Below are 17968 nucleotides of genomic sequence, written 5' to 3' on the forward strand. Positions count from 1 at the left end.
CCACACTTGGTTAAATATAACAGTTATTTCTTAGTCTGTCTCTTATTTGAATTATTCCTGATGCATTTAATCTCAATCTCCTGGTTATCTCTTCCTGTACAATGCATTTTTGAATGGTATGATGAGTCCCAAATTTATATCTCCAGACAGTCTCTTACCAAAGCCTATATCATATATGACTCTATTGTACATACTCATGTTTAACAGGCAATTTGAATTCAAGGTGGTTTTACTATAGAATATATGGATTTGCATCAATTATTAAATATAATATATTTGTGTATAATATATTATACACATAATTCACTGTTAAGTAAATATATGATGTAAATCCACTTCAAGGGTATCACCATCGACCTTGGCCCACCTCCACACCAGTTGTTGGAAACATTTATATTGTGAATAATGCTGTTCTACTAACATTCATATACAAATTAGCATAAATATACCTTAATTTTAGAGACCTATGGTGACTGTATGTCCAATCGTATGAGGAACTACCACAGTGCCTTCTTTTTCTTTTTCTTTTTCTTTCTGTCCCTCCCTCCCTCCTTTTCTTTCTTTCTTTCTTTCCTTCCCTCCTTCCTTCTCTCCTTCCTTCCTTTCTTCCTTTCCTTCCTTCCCTCCTTCTTTCCCTCCTTCCCTCCTTCTTTCCCTCCTTCCCTCCTTCCCTCCTTCCTTCCTTCCTTCCTTCCTTTGTTTTTAGAAGGAGTGTCACTCTATCACCAAGCTGGAGTGCAATGGCATGATATAGGCTCACTGCAACCTCCACCTCCTGGGTTCAAACAAGTCTCCTGCCTCAGCCTCCCCAATAGCTGTGACTACATACCCACATCACCACACCCAGGTAATTTGTGTACTTTTAGTAGAGACAAGGTTTTATAAAGAAGTCACCTGGGATTGCTAGAGACTTAATTGAAGCTGTAGGTCAAATGTGGAGGGTTGTTATCCAATCTATGAATATTAGATATCTTTTCATTGTTCTTAAACTTATTTCAGCAATATTTCAGAGTTCTTAGGTTATAACTTTTGCACATTTGTTAAATTTACTCCTAAGTATTTAATTCTTCTGCTGTCTTTGTAAAATGTTTTTTTAGTCTCATTTTATTTTTGGTTGGTCAAGATGGTCTTCATCTCTTGACCTTGTTATCTGCCCAACTTGGCCTCCCAGAATGCTGGGATTACAGGTGTGAGCCTTCAACAGAGCAAATAGACAACCACAGAGTAGGAGAAAATATTTGCAAACTATGCACCTGACAAAGGACTAATATTCAGAATCTACAAGGAACTCAACAAGAAAAAATAAACCCATTTACAAGTCAGCAAACAACATGAACAGAAATTTTTCAAAAGGAGGCATACAAACTGCCAACAAACATGAAAAAATGCTCAACATCACTAATCATCAGAGAAATGCAAATGAAAACTACAAGGAGATACCATCTTACACCAGTCAGAATGGCTACTATTAAAAAGTTAAAAAAAAAAAAAAGATGTTAGTGAAGATGTAGAGAAAAGGGAATGCTCATAGACTGTCGATGGAAATATAAATTACTACACGTCTATGGAAAATGTTATGTAGGTTTCTCAAAGAGCTAAAAATAGAACTACCATTAGATTGAGCAATCCAGTACGAGGTATCTCCCCAAAGGAAAATAAATCATTATACAAAAGACACCTGCACTCGTATGTTTATCATATCACTTTTCACAATAGCAAAGTCATTCAGTCAACCTAAGTGTCCATCAATGAATGATTGGATACAGGAAATGTGGACTATGGAATACTACTCAACCATAAAAAAGAATTAAATAATATCTTTCCCAGCAACATGGATGGAACTTGAGCCTATTATCCTAAGTGAAATAATTCAGAAGCAGAAAGTCAAATGCCACATATTCTTACTTATAAGTTGGAGTTGAACAATGGGTACATATGGACATAGAGAGTGGAATAATAGACACTGGAGGTGGGAGGGTGGGAGTGCAGTGAGGGGTGAAAAATTACCTATTAGGTACAATGTACACTGTTCAAGTGATGGGTACACAAAAAGCCCAAACTTCACTATGATGCAATATATCCATGAAACAAAACTGCACTTGTACCCACTAAATATATAAAAAATGAATAATAAATATGGCCAGGCACTGTGGCTCATGCCTGTAATCTCAGCACTTTGGGAGGCTGATGCAGGCAGATCACTTGAGGTCAGGAATTTGAGACCAGCCTGGCCAATAAGGAAAAACCCTGTCTCTACCAAAACTACAAAACTTAACCAGGCCTGGTGGCTCACGCCTGTAACTCCAGCTGCTTGGGAGGCTGAGGCAGGAGAATCACTTCAACTCAGGAGGCAGAGGCTGCAGCGAGCCAAGATTATGCCACTGCACTCCAGCCTGGATGACAGAGTGAGGCTCCATCTCAAATACATACATACATACATACTACAAAGCTCTAATAACCAAAACAACATAGTATTGGCATTAAAAAAAGACACATACACCAATGGCACAGGATAAATAACCCAGAAATAAATCAATACATTTACAGTTACCCATTTTCTACAAAGGTGCCAAGAATATACTTTGGGAAAGGATGGTCTGTTCAATAAATGGTGCTGGGGAAATTGAATATTCATATGTAGAAGAATGAAACCAGACCCCTATCTTCACCATATACAAAAAACCAACTCAAGATAGATTAAAGACTTAAATGTAGGACCTGAAACTGTAGTGAAACTACTGAAAGAAAACATTGTGGAAATGCTTTAGGATATTGGTCTGGGCAAAGATGGCTTGAGCAAGATTTCAAAAGCAGAGGCAATCAAAATAAAAATTGCCAAATGGGAAAACATCGAGCTGAAAATCTTCTGCACAGCAAAGCAATCAATCAACAGAGATAAAAGACAACATACAGAATGGGGAAAAATATTTGCAAATTATTCATCTGACTACATTAATAAGCAGAATATATAAGGAACTCAAACAATAACAAAAAAACACATAACCTGATTTAATAATGGGCAAAAGATTTGAACAGACATAGCTCTGAAGACATACAACTCACCAACGGGTATATTTTTAAATGCTAAATGTCACTAATCATCAAAGAAATGCAAATCAAAACCACAATGAGATGTTATATCAGCCTAGTTAGAATATCTATTATCAAAAACACAGAAAATAACAAATGCTGGTGAGAAGGCAGAGAAAGAGAACATTTGTGCACTCTTGGTGGGAATGTAAATCAGTACAGCCAGTATGAAAAAGAGTATGAAGATTCCTCAGCAAACTATATATAGAACTACCATATGATCCCGCAATCCCACTACTGGGTATATAACCAAGAGAAAGGAAATCAATATAGAAGAGATATCCGCATTCCCGTGTTTGTTGCGCCATTGTTCACAATAGCCAAGATATGGAATCAACCTAAGTGTCCATCAATGGATGAATGGATTTTAAAGAGTCATATACATACACAATGAAATATTATTCAGCCATAAAAAAGAATAAAATCTTGTCATTTGCAGCAACATGGGTGGAACTGGAAGATATTATATTAAGTGAAATAAGCCAGGCACAGAAAGACATATATTGCATGTTCTCATTCATACGTGGGACCTTTAAAAAAAATTGATCTCACAGATGTAGTAAATAGAATGACATTTACCAAAGGCTGTGAGCAGTAGTGCAGAGAGGAGCTATACAGAAGGTTAGTTAATGGGTACAAAGATGCGATTCAATATAAGAAATAAGACTAGTGTTGAGTAGCCCAGTTGGGCAACTGTGGTTGACAGTAATTTATTAGATATTTCAAAGGAGCTAGTAGAAAAGACATAGAATGTTCCCAATGCAAAGAAATGACAAATGTTCACGGCAATGAACATCCTAGTTACCCAGATTTGATTATTACACATTGGATGCTTACATCAAAATACGACATGTAACCCAAAGACATGTACAATTATTGTGTATCCATAAAAAATGTTTAAATAAATAAATGTTCGCACTGCAGACAAAAGTAATATGTGAGGTGATGGGTGATATGTTAATTGCCTTGCTATAATCATTCCATACTGTACACATACATCAAAATACCACACTTCACCCCATAAAAACAATCATTATTTGTTAATAAAAATTAAAACAAAAAATATATATAATCAATACAATAACAGCAGATGTGCATAGAACACCTAGGTGTGCACGGAGTCACATGAGCATGATGTGGAACAGGTGAGCAAGGTGTGGATATGCTGTGGGACTGAGTCACTCAGAGTATGTGTGCAAGGTGCAGAAGTGGAGAGAACAGCCTATCTGTGCAACAGCTGTCTGCACTGGTGGCAGGGCCATATTGGGACAGTGATCTCAGGGCTAGGGAGAGACTTGAGGAAGGCGCCCTTGTCCAGCCTGGTCATCACATGTGCCTCCTTAAAACATTTCCATCACCTCGCCACCAGGGTGGGGCCTGCCTGGGTTTACTTGACCAGCTGAATGCATTCCCTTTTGGGACACAGTTATCAAGGCACCTCCTAAAATGTTTTCTAGGCACAGTCCAAAGGACAGCACCTCCCTGGGCCTGATCATGGATGAGTATCTTGATAATTTTTTAAAGCCCATCTTCCAAAGCCCAGCCAAGCAGGGCCTTCTTTCAAAGGAATACTTTGACATTTTCTGGGAGGCATATGCAGGGACCAGCCCCTCAAGAAACCTCAGTGGGTCTGGAAATCCTCCCAGCGCATGAAGAGTTGCTCCAGCTGCCATCAACCTTGGCAGGTGAGTTGGAAAGGTTTTCTGAAGGCATGTTGAACAGCAAGGGCTGCGTGGGCCCACCTCGGGCCCCTTGGCTAGCTTCGCTTCCCCTGCAGTGGGAGACTTAGAAAACCTTTGGAGATTCATCATACAACAGAGCTCCAGGGCCCTCCATGGAACTGTCTACTAGAGAGAGACAGAAATATTTTTAAGATACACATCCATCTGTGCCCCATGAGGAGCTGTGGCAAGATTGAGTGGCCCTCCTCTGACCTGTCCAAATTGTGCTGATCCTGACCCTTGGATACTTACAGATTTGTTGGTCTAGTTTACCAAGTACTGGGACTCTGCATGATTGAGGCCAGATGCATTCCCCTGGTTTCCTCTAGTCAGCCCACTGCCCCCACTCCAAGGGCCTACTTGGAAATGTTTCAGGGAGATTCATGCCCTGACCAGACCCACAAGGCTCGGTCTTTCAGTGGCATGGGCCAGTCCTGCCACTGAAAGGGACCAGGTCCTATGCAGCAATGTAACTAGTCTTGGCATCCCCAGGGCCTTCCTGTTCATGCCAAGATGCCCCCATCTCCAGAGAGGAATAGAAATCATTAGGGAGAGGCATTGACCAAATGGATCAAGCCTGGAGCCTGCACCCTGAGGGGGCTTCTCAAGCTGGCTGGTCCCTGCTTGAAAGAGTGTCTGAAGCAAGGGCCATGGCTAGGCCTGGAACTCTCCCTTGGTGGCGTCACTGGCCTGGGCCTGGGCCTGGGCCCCCTCCTCCAGAGGAGAACTCAGAAACGTTTTCTTGAGACACCGCTGATGACCAGGCCCACACAGGACCAGGGAGGGCCTGACCCTTCAGGCCCTGTGCTTTCCAGGCCTTCCTGACAGGCCTATGGCAATCTTCCCAACATGGTTTGCATTTGTGTCCCTACCTAAATCTCATGTCCAATTGTGATTCCCAGTGTTGGAGGTGGGGTCTGGTGGAAGGTAATTCGATCATAGGGGTGGTTTCTGATGATTCAGCACCATCCCTTTAGTGCTGTCTTGTGATAGAGTTATCCCAAGATCTGCTTGTTTAAAAATATGCATCACTTCCTCCTCTCTCTCTTCCTCTTGCTCTCACCACGTAAGACAGCTTGCTTCCCCTTTGCCTTTCCACCATGATTGTAAGGTTCCTGAGGCCACCTCAGAAGCAGATGCCTGTACAGTCCACATAACCGTGAGCCAATTAAACCTCTTTTCTTTATATATTACCCATTCTCTGGAATATCTTTATAGCAGTGTGACAAACAGATGAATACAGTCCCTTCTCTTTGAGGAGGACTTGGAAGCATTTGTGAGGGGCACACTGATGACCAGGGGCCTTGCAAGACCATGGCTGTGTCCATTTCCCCTGCCCCTGACTCCCAGTCTGCCTTCACAGAGTGTACATAGGAGCACTGGGGTAAGTGTTTGCAAAGCCAGGGCCTTACATGGAACTGTGGCAGGACCTAGGGCCTGCTCCCCAGGCCTCCCAGTCACTGGAGGGAAAGTGAAGTGTTTTGGGCAGGTATCTTTCTGCTTCAGTGTGAAGTACTCACTGGGGTCAACAGGGAGGCCTGAGGAGCACAGCACTTTTAGCCTCAGTACCACTTAGAGGCTAGAAGTGGTCTGTCAGAGCCAGGATTCAGGCCATGGCTTGCCCAGTGACACTGATCTTTTCTCTGACATTTTCTTCTCCCTTTATCGTCTCTCCAAGTACCTAAAAAAGAAACCAGAAATTGAGGCCAAGGGGTATCAGAAGGGCAGATCATCCAGGGCCTGTTTTGCAGATTGAAATTGAGCGGCGGCGGCGGCGGCGGGCCAGCCAGGGGTAAACCCGCCAGGGATAAGCCCCGAGGGAGGAGGTAGCGGCAGGGGCTGGGGCGGGGCGAGGCGGGGCCGCAGCCGGGAGGGAGGAGCGCTGGGAGGAAGAGGCCGGGCCGGGAAAGCCCCCGCCCCGGGAGGAAGGAGAGGAGGCCGAGCGTTTCCTGGCGCATTCCCTGCCTGCCCGACTGACTGACTCGGCCAAGTAAATTCCCGGGTCCCGCCCGGACCCCCAAGCCGCCGTGGACCCAGGTAAGGAACCCCGCGCGCCCGCGCCCGCCCTGCGGCCTCCGTGGGGTCCGGGTAGCCCTCGGAACCCGGGCCGGCCAAGGCGGCGGTGCCGGGACTGAGCACCGCCGGCGGCGCAGCCTCCGGGATCGCCCTGGTCCCAGCGTCCCCAGCTCCTGGCCCCGGGCTCCAGGTCCCCCCACCCCTAAACAGGACTCCAGGTCCCCGCACCCCTAAGCCGCGCCTCAGAAAAGGTACCTACCGACCAGAAAATGCACGCTCCAGCCCCCGCCAAGCGGGAGGTTGAACTGTCGTGAGAATAACTGCCAGTTCGCCAGTTGCCTGGCAGGAGAGGTCGAAGTATGGCGAGAAAACCGCCAGCTCAGAAAGCCACTGTCGCAGGAGCCCGACCTCTCGCGCAAACAGCGCCAGACGCGCGCTGCAGGAGCGCGGAGCATGGCGCGGCATGGGCAGCCTTGGAGCCGGCTGGACCCGCAGCAGGAGCGCGACTTGCCAGAGCTCGTCTGGAGTATCGCCGGCCTCAAGGACGAGACAGACCCCAGCTTCCAGCTCGCCCTAAACTTCGCCTGGTCCAACTTAAGGTGCGGGGCGGGGCTGGGCGGTCGCGGGGCGTGGGGTCGCGGCGCGGGGCAGGGGGTCGCGGGGCGGAGCTGGGGGGATCTAGGGGCTTGGCGGGGCAGGGGGTCGCGGCGCGGGGAGGGGTCGCGGCGCGGGGAGGGGTCGCGGCGCGGGGGGGGGGGTCGCGGCGCCGAGGGGTCGCGGCGCCGAGGGGTCGCGGCGCGGAGGGGTCGCCGGCCCACTGCAACCTCTGCCTCCTGGGTTCAAGCGATTCTCCTGCCTCAGCCTCCCCAAGGCGCGTGCCACCACGCTTGGTTAATTTGTGTGTGTGTGTGTGTGTGTGTGTGTGTGTGTATTTTTAGTAGACACGGGATTTCACCGTGTTAGCCAGGATGGTCTCAATCTCCTGACCTCGTGATCTGCCCCCCTTGGCCTCCCAAAGTGCTGGGATTACAAGTGTGAGTACCACGCCCGGCCTCTTGTAAATAATTTTTAAAGAGTTACAGAGTTTAGATATTTAGGTGGAGTGAGATCTCCTATTTTTCTTTATGGGAGATGTAAATTAAACAATACTCTAATTCGTTATTCATAATGAAGTTATTAGTAAAAGAATGTTAATGTTCCACCTGTTTAATTTCAGTAAAAATCTTCTTGAATAATGATTAGGTTTTCAAAACCTGTAATCTTAGTTACCTCAATGATCATAGCCCGTGAAGTGTCTAGTTAGTTGGTTTATAATAGGAATACAGGACTTTCAGATTCTTTTAAAACATGCCAAGTTTCTGAAGTAATAAACTGAATTCCTAACTGTAACTTATAAAAATAAACAATGTGTGAAATAGATTATACAATACAGAAACGTAAATGCTGAATCCCAAGTTATTTTTCTATTAATATTTCTATATGACAGTCGGCAGATGTTCGTCATTTTAGAGCTAGGAGAGACATTAGAGGTTGCTATTTACTTTCATAAAATGGTACACTATGTTACCTATACCTAAATTATAGGTAAAGTGGTGTTCCATTCAGCCATTTACTGGAATAGAATCAGATGGGGTTTTCAGTCGTGAAATTTTATTTAAGTACAGATTGCTGGCTGTGATAATAAAAAAGGCAAAACGTTTTTTGCATAGGCTATGCTATATACATATACATTAGTTCCATAGGCTATGCTCTAATGTTACGATGCTTTAAACCATCAGAAAAATTAATAGTTCATGTTTACATTTTTTAAAATTGTGGCCATTTAGAATTCTAGGCCCTAGAAATTCAAAAATGAGTAAGTTGTAGCCTCTGTCTTTAAGAAAGAGACAAAAGTTAATCACAGTATAATATATGATAGGGATTTTTATAATTCAGATATTTGTTAATTTGGATGAGGAAAAAATTGTACTAATCTCTAACTGAAAAGTAGCATCTGCTTCCATTATGAATGAAGGCAGAAAACCATAGGAGAAAGAGAACACTCACCTTTGAGAATGAGTTAATTAAAATGTTAAATGTTTTAGAATATCAATTTAATAAATGTTTCAATATTTTTAAATTTTTATCTGATTGTATTTTAAGTCTTGTTAGTCTTTTTTCTTTTAGTTTTGAGATTTTTTTCAAAGATAGATATAATAAAGCTGATGAAGTTCTTCTGTCACATTTTAGAAAAGAAAGATAATTTTGACTTGGGAAAATACTTGATGGAAGGTGAAGAAATGGACATTGATCCAGACATGGACACACCAGTAAGTGACAGTAGTTTTGCTATTAAAAATTTAAATACACACCAGGTGATAGAGATGATTTTAATGTGTCTTCCCACCTAGGTCAACTAAGCTAAAACAGGAACACTCTTAACTAATCTAGAGTCATTTATTATGGAAGTCTGGTTAGGATTTTGCACCAAATCACTAGGATTATCAAGTTACAAGGGGGTGGGCATGGTGGCTCACACCTCTAATCTCAGCACTTTGAGAGGCTGAGGAAGGAGGATTGCTTGAGCTTAGGAATTTGAGACCAGCCTGGGTAACACAGCAAGTTCTTATGTCTATTTTTTAAAAATAGATTTTAAAGAAAGATGTTGTTTGGGCACATTGGGCACACTGGCTCACACCTGTAATCCCAGCACTTTGAGAGACCAAGGCAGGTAGATCACTTGAGGCCAGAAGTTCGAGAGAAGCCTGGGCAATATAGTGAAACCCTATCTAGTAAAAATACAAAAAATTAGCTGGGCATGGTAGCACATGCCTATAATCACATCTGCTCGGGAGGCTCAGGCACGTGAATATCTTGAAGGTCAAGGTTGCAGTGAGCTGAGATCATGCCATTGCACTTTGTTACCTGGGTGACAAAGTAAGAGACTATCTCCAAAAAAGAAAAAAGATAAGTTAAAAGGGTTGAGTATAAGTATCTCTTAAGAACCTGTGATCTTGGGACTTTTTGCCACCAAAAATAATTCCATTCCTTATTGTTTCAATGTTATAGAAAAAAATAAAAAGTAATAATTATATTTCCATTCCTATAATAGGCACTTCCAAGATATTTAGAAAAAAAAAATTCATTTGGTTTTTTTTTTTCTGTTCCATGTTGCTTCAAAATTTTTGCTTTTCTTCAAAATCTTCTTAGTCTTTTAATATAAATAGCTTTAAGTGTTATACTCTGTAAGGCTAAAGTGTATTTCTTTTTTAAATCAGAATTGGTCTGAAGAAAGTGACGAGGAAAATGATCAATAGCCATTAAGCAGAGAGGACTCTGGAATTCAGGTAGACAGGGCACCGTTAGAAGAACAAGATCAAAACAGAAAACTGGGTCCTTGTGTCAGTTGGAAAGGTACTGTGTGTTGTGAGGTGCTGGCATTTTCTAATGGACAAATTCCCTAGAAGAAAAGGCAAGCTCAAGATCAGTTCCATGGGATCAAGGTATCAGCTAAGTGGTATCATCTTTATAAAAGCAATTTTTAAAACTATTAGTAATCTTTTCTATGTGATGTTTAAGTAGTAGTACCATAGAATTAGTGTTGAATTAATGCATGCAGAGTGTAATTTTGTAATTTTTTTCCTATAGTTCTGAGAACTTTCTTAGGCCTAAATGTTTCCATTTTTTTTTTAATTGGAGGGCTGATTTTGCTAAGATTGTGCCACTGCACTCCAGCAACAGAGCGAGACCTTGTCTCAAAAAAAATTAAAATAAAAACCTATAAGGGAGGATATGCATATATTATATGCAAACACTATGCCATTTTTTATTAGGGACTTGAGCACCTACAGATTTTGGTGTCTGCAGCATTCCTGCAATCAATCCCTGGTGGATATTGAAGGACAGCTGTATTTATTCCAGACTTTCTAATCTGTGCTCTTGGTGTCAGTGTGACCTGGAAACAGACAGACTGTTATTTATGTGGTTTTATAATATTATGTCTTAATACATAGATGGCAGATTTCCTCTCAGCTACTTGGGAGGCTGAAGCAGGAGAATCACTTTGCTCTGTTTTTCTTTCTTTTTTCTTTTCTTTTTTTTTTTTTTTGGAGACAGAGTCTCACTCTGTTGCCCAGGCTAGAGTGCAGTGGCACAATCTTAGCTCACTGCAACCTTTGCCTCCTGGGCTCAAGCAATCTTCCCACCTCAGCCTCCCAAGTACCTGGAACCACAGGCGAGTGCCACCACACCAAGCTATTTTTCGTAGAGACAGGGTTTCACCATGTTGCCCAGGCTAGTCTCAAACTCCTAGACTCAAGCAATTCATCCGCCTCTGCCTCCCAAAGTGCTGGGATTACACATGTGAGCTACTGTGCCCAGCCCACTTTGCTCTTTTTTTTTTCCTCCCCTTTCAGCTTCCCCAAGTAGCCAGGATTACAGACATACACCACCACACTCAGCTAATTTTTGTATTATTAGTAGAGTTGGGGTTTCACCATGTTGGCCAGGCTGGTCTCGAATTTCTGACCTCAACTGATCTACCCGCCTCTGCCTCCCAAAGTGTGGGGATTACAGGTGCGAACCACTGCACCCAGTCCACTTTGTTCTTTTTCAAAATTGACTTAGCTATTTGCGAACTTTTGTTCTTCCATAGACATTTTAGAAGCAAGATGGTAAACTTTAAAAAAAAAAAAAAAGGCCCACCTGGCTCCTGCCTGTAACCCCAGCACTTTGGGAGGCTGAGGCGGGTGGATCACTTGAGGTCAGGAGTTTGAGACCAGCCTGACCAACATAGTGAAACCCCGTGTCTACTAAATATACAAAATTAGCTGCACACGGTGGCGCATACCTGTAATCCCAGCTATTTGGCAGGCTGAGGCAGGAGAATTGCTTAAACCAGGAAGGCAGAGGATGCAGTGAGCCAAGATCATGCCATTATTCTTATCCTGGGCAACAAGAGCAAAACTGCATCTCAAAAAAAAAAAAAAAAATCCAGCTGGAATTTTTATTGGGATTGCAGAGAATTTATAGATCTAACTTGGAGAGGTTTGATTGCCTTAACATGTTAATATCAACATTTATTATAACTCTTTATCTTTTACTAGATCTTGGAAATTTTCTTTTTGAATATCTGGAGTGTTCTTTTGTTAATTTCTACATCTGTTACAGTTTTTATTTTTGTGAATGATACTTTTGTTTATTCCTGATGTAGAGGAAATAATACTGGTTTTCTCATGTGCAGCCTTTTTGTTGAATTCTGATATGAATCATAATACTTTGTTGATTCCATTTGGTTTCTTACATAGATGATTAGTGTAATCTGCAAATATGGTTTTATGTTCTCCTGCTAGTTCTTATGCCTGTGTCTTCTCTGTGATGTCGTGATCTAATCTCTTTTCTGGCCCAGCAGCCTAGCCCTCTACTCTGTAGCAGAAGCAACAGCTCATAGGAGTGGGCTTCCTGGACAACTAGGTCTCATCCTAAGGGGAGTTATATCTGAAACTCCTCCGTTAAGTGTGATGGTTGTTTGGTATCAGTTCAGGGTATGTAGCCTTTATCAAATTAAGACAATATCCTTCTATTCCTTTTTTTCTACAAGTCTTTAATCATAAATAAATGTTGAATTTTTATTAAATGCTATTATTTATCTGTGAGATAATCTCATAACTTTTCTCTTTTATCCTAATAATACATTGATAGACTTTCTGATAATGAATTATCCTTGAATTCTTCACCTAAATTTGTTTGATAATGTTATTTTTTAGTGCATTATTAGATTGGGTTCAATTTTGGATTACCTTTTTTTTTTTTTTTTTTTTTTTAAGACAGGGTCCTGATCTGTCACCCAGGCTGGAGTGCAGTAGCATGATCACAGCTCACTCCAGCCTCAACCTCCTGGGCTCAAGCTATCCTCCACCTCAGCCTCCTAAGAAGCTGGGACTTCAGGTGCATGCCACCACACCCAGCTAATTTTTTTTTTTTTTTAAATGCTTTTTTGTAGAGATGAGATTTCACTATGTTAGAGACCAGCCCAGGCTGGGATTACAGGTGTGAGCCACTGAGCCCAGCAGATTAGCTCTTTTTTAATGTAAGATTTTTCATCTTTATTCTCTGATGAATTACATTTATCATGTCTTTATCTGGTTTAAGCATCACTGTTGTATTAGCCTCATAAAATGTTAGGTGGCTTTCTCTTTTTCTGCTTTTTCAAACGACTCATGTAAGATAGACATTATCTAATCCTTCAAAATTTAGCACCAGTGCTGAGACTTCGGGAGTGGTTGGGAAGGTCTTTGGTTACCATTTTAATTTCCTTAATGGTTATTGGACTATTAACATAAACCATTTATATCTTTTTATATGTGGGACAATTTTATTTAACTTTCTAGTCAACTACATTAATTAAATTTAGTATATGTTTCTTTCTAAATGTGTTGCTGGTCTTGAACTCCTGGACTCAAGTGATCATCCCACCCTGGTTTCCCAAACGACTGGGATTATACGCATGAGCCATAGAACCCAGCCGATATATATGGTTTAAAATAAATGATCATATATAAGTAAATGTTGTTAGGTAGCTGTTATTTTTAAAAAGCCATTTTCAACTATGCATTTGAATGAATCTGTTAAGTTCAGATATTGTGACCCAATATTTATTGTTGTTGTTATTAACTATTATAACTCAAACTTACTGCATTTCTTTCAAGCAGATGAGTCAGGTGACCGAAGCTGGCTGGAACATCACATGGTCCATCAGTACTGGACAGCCAGGCCCTCCCGGTTTCCTCATAGCTTACATTTGCACTCCAGTTTAGCTGCTGTCTGGTAAGAAGCTAAAGTTTTCATTTAATGTGATAATAGAAGAAACTTTGATGTTTAAACATTTGGCTTTGATTTGTGACTTCAGTTCCTCTCTGAAATTTAAATTTGTTTTGGTTTTGACAATTTCTTTTTTAAACAGAGTCTTACTCTAGTTGCCCAGGCTGCAATGCAGTGGTGATATCTCAACTCACTGCAGTCTTCACCTCACCCAACTAATTTTTTATTTTTTATTTATTGATTTTTGGTGAAGAGGGAGAGAAAGTCTCACTCTGTCACCCTGGCTGGAGTGCAGTGGCATAATAGTGGCTCACTGCAGCCTCTGCCTCCCTGGTTCCAGCAGTTCTCATGCTTCAGCCTCCCAGTAGCTGGGATTATTGGCACACATCACCACACCCAGCTAATTTTTATATTTTTAGTAGAGATGGGGTTTCACCATGTTGGCCAGGCTAGTCTCAAACTCCTGTCCATAAGTGACCCACCTGCCTTGGCCTCCTTAAGTGCTGGAATTACAAGCATGAGCCAGCACACCTGGACAGTGTTGAAAATTCTAGTTGAATAGTTTTGGATTATTTAATTGTTGAAAATCATAAAATTATAGTATTATTTAATTATAATCTGTATTTCAATTTTTTTGTTAATTTCAAGGTAAATGGATTTGTACATATTAGGGCATTATTTGATTTCTGTTTTGGTATACTTACTATAAAAATAGACATATTGTTTTCCAGAAAACAGCATTACATAGTTGTAAACATTTGCCTAAATCAGCAATAAACATAACAATTGCAATTGTTCTGAAAGTGTTTCTCAGGATTTTGAGTGATGTGAAAATATGGGGGGCATTTAAGACATTTATTATATGTGCTTGATAATTGATAGCCAGTTAAGATTCGCACTAAATTGCAAATATTCTTTGAGATTAGTTGTTTACTTACTTAGAAACCTTTCTGTTGTTTATCTTTGCTGTCTCATAGGGACCAACACTTGTACAGCAGTGATCCATTGTACGTTCCAGATGACAGGGTTTTGGTTACCAAGACTCAGGTTTTTTGGGAAACCCTGCAGTAAGATGTATTCACTTAACTAAGAGTCTTTATTTATGATGTTTGATTACTGAGAAGCAAAAATTTTATTAAAGGAAACTATTAAAGCATTTTCACATGCAAACTAGAAATAGACCATTAGGTGTAAAGTTCAGATCAGATTTGACTGTGGAGATTGAGAGATTTTGACACATTTAATTCATTTTTATTTTAAATAGTTTAGCATATGATTTACTTAGATTAGTCCATCACTTCTTTAACACTTGAGTTCAAAGCAAGGTTTACTACTATTCTTAATAGGCAGAGAGTATGAGTGAGGGTCTGTGCCCATACCTGGAAGCCAGAAATCTAATGCAGCATGTGGTGCTGTTACTACTAAAATTCCAGGTCCTGGTGCTCTCACTATAAAGTATGATATTGACATGCTGGCATTCTTAGAAATAGGAAGATCTCTTTGGGTCATCCAGTATATGAGGGAGATGCTTTGACAATATGTCTTGGACTTCTCGCTAAGGCGATGTTGAAATATCTTGAGTTGTAAGGTAATCAGATGAAAAGATTGATGTCTTCTATTTTCTTATTATCTGACCTTGTTACCCCTTAATTCTGAATATTTAATAAAAATTTCCTGAAGTGGGGCATGGTGGCTCACACCTATAATCCCAGTACTATGGGAGGCCAAGACGGGTGGATCACTTGAGGTCAGGAGTTCAAGACCAACCTAGGCAACATGGCTGAAACCCCCATCTCTACAAAAATTATGAAAATTAGCCAGGCATGGTGACATTTACCTGTAGCCTCAGCCATTCAGTAGGCCAAGGCTGGAGAATCACTTGAACCCAGTAGGTTGAGGCTACAGTGAGCTGTGATGGCTACTGCACTCCAGCCTGGGTTACAAAGTGAGACCTTATAAAAAGAAACATTTTTTTCTGGGCATACTGTCATGAATATTTTTCTAGACTTAAAGTACACTCATCTTTTTTATCTAATTTCAGGTTACTTTCAGGAGTGAAAAAGCTCTTTATATTTCAGCTGTTAGATGGGAAAGTAACTGTGAGAAACAGTATTATAGTAACTCGTTTAACACATGTAAGTTATTTGTATTTATTGTTATTTAAGAAATAATAGGATTTATGTAAACTGTAGCAATATAATTTTAGAACATTTTGCAATATTAAAATTAACTATAATTGTACTTGTTTGTGCTTCCTTATGCAAAAAAGATTAATTTAAAATTATTTAATATCCAGGCCAGGCACAGTGATTCACGCCTGTAATCCCAGCACTTTGAAAGGCTAAGGTGGGTAGATCATGAGGTCAGGAATTCGAGACCAGCCTGGCCAAGATGGTGAAACCCTGTCTCTACTAAAAAATATAAAAATTAGCCAGGCGCAGTGGCAGGCACCTGTAATCCCAGCTACTCAGGAGTCTGAGGCAAGACAATCGCATGAACCTGGGAGGCAGAGGTTGCAGTGAGCTGAGATCACGCCACTGCACTCTAGCCTGGGCGACAGAGCAAGACTCCATCTCAAAAATAAATAAATAAATATTTAATATCCAAAAAGAAAAATTGAGTTGTGCATCTTTACAGTACTTAAGAGAATTCCTTAATATTGTTTGGGACATATTTAATTTCAATTTGCATTTTCTACTGTTTAGATCTGTCATTCTGTATTGTAAAAGCTATATACTGTAATTTTTTTTGCCTTAAGTAGATTACCTTATGTATATTTTTAACAAATATAAGCCATAATTCTCTAGTCTGTTGAAATTAATGCTCACTCTTTTTCCTTTGTGTATAAAACTATTTATCATTTTATGACTTTGTCTTCTACTAAACATACTGTTTAAAAGAATTGTGAAAGAAATATTTTACAGTGAGAGGGAAATGAATTTGAATGTTTACAGACGATCACCTTTGAATAATTGCAGTTTGCTTCTGTCACAGAGCTGTTTACGATCTGTGCTGGAACAAATAGCAGCGTATGACCAGGTTGTATTTCGACTCCAGGAGTTCATTGATGAAGTCATGGGACACAGTTCTGAAAGCATGCTGCCCGGAAGTGGGTCTGTTCCTAAGAAAGCACCTGAAGCTCCCATTAGAACCTACCAGGCTTTCATGTGAGCCCTGTACAAATACTTCATTGGTTTCAAAGAGGAACTTGCAGAAATTGAGAAGTGCATCATCAGTAATGGTATTAAATGTTCTTCAGTTTTACTCATACTACACATAACTCATAATTGGAATACCATTTAGATTTTTCATTGTATAAGATTGGAAAGTTGCCTGGCAAATAAGTAGTTCTTGTGAATACTTCATTTTTAAAATTAAAGTTGTATTTTTAACCCATTCATATCTCTCAAAATCAAAAAACTACAGAGGATTTAGACTGAAAAATCTAAATTACTCTTCCTGCACCAGTTCCCCAGCCAGTCACTTCCCCTCCCCAGAGACAGCCAGGTCCTCGGCTTCTTACACGTCCTTCCAGAAAGAGTTCAACATACACAAGCAGTGTATATACATACACCCATACGTAACAGTCATTACACTACTCTTTCAAATATTTCTAATTTAAATTTTGAGGATAATACCATAAAAATATGAAGAGCTTCTTGGTTTTTTATTTGTTTGTCTGTTGTTTTTCTGAGACAGAGTCTCGCTCTGTTGCCCAGGCTGGAGTACAGTAGTGCGATCTCAGCTCACTGCAACCTCTGCCTCCTGGATTCAAGTGATTCTCCTGCCTCAGCCTCCTGAGTAGCTGGGACTACAGGCACATGCCACCACGCTCATCTAATTTTTTGTATTTTTAGTAGAGACAGGGTTTCACCATGTTGACCAGGCTGCTCTTGAACTCCTGGCCTCAGGTGATCTGCCCACCTTAGCTTCCCAAAATGCTGGTATTACAGGCACGAGCTGGGATTATACCACACCTGACCATGTAGGATAGGTTCTTAAAAATGGAATTGCCATGTGTGATCTTGCTGCGTTTTGCCACTTTACTTAATGGGGAGGTACAAGTAAATAAATGGATACTCTTGTGAGCCATGTAGATGAATACCTGTTTCCTCACACTCTTGCCGTCTGTGTGTTGTCAGACGTTTTGGTCCTCACCATTATGGCAGATGTAAAATGGTAAGCCATGTAGCTTTTTGCCCTTAACTTTTATTTTGAACTACCACAGAAAATAATACAGAGAGGTCCTGTGTTTCCATTACTTTGCTTCCCCCAGTGGCAAAACCTCACATAGTTACAGTACATGATCAAAACTGGGAAACTGACACTGGCACAGCCCATTA

The 17968-nt window shown here is 41.0% G+C and overlaps 1 long non-coding RNA gene and 1 pseudogene across 1 annotated transcript; both read left to right on the forward strand.

The window, feature by feature from the left end:
• Positions 1-708: 708 nt before the first annotated feature.
• LOC135275423 (uncharacterized) lies at positions 709-6622 on the forward strand. The gene is made up of 3 exons (XR_010343044.1): positions 709-847; positions 4548-4775; positions 5887-6622. It is a non-coding gene; the product is annotated as an uncharacterized LOC135275423 (long non-coding RNA).
• A 1018-nt stretch (positions 6623-7640) lies between these two features.
• Positions 7641-17968, forward strand: part of LOC105710516 (gamma-tubulin complex component 5-like) — a 34432-nt pseudogene continuing 24104 nt past the window's right edge.

Source organism: Aotus nancymaae, unplaced genomic scaffold, assembly GCF_030222135.1.
Source record: "Aotus nancymaae isolate 86718 unplaced genomic scaffold, 86718_ANA_hifiasm-v0.15.2.pri h1tg000016l, whole genome shotgun sequence".
Taxonomy (NCBI): domain Eukaryota; kingdom Metazoa; phylum Chordata; class Mammalia; order Primates; family Aotidae; genus Aotus; species Aotus nancymaae.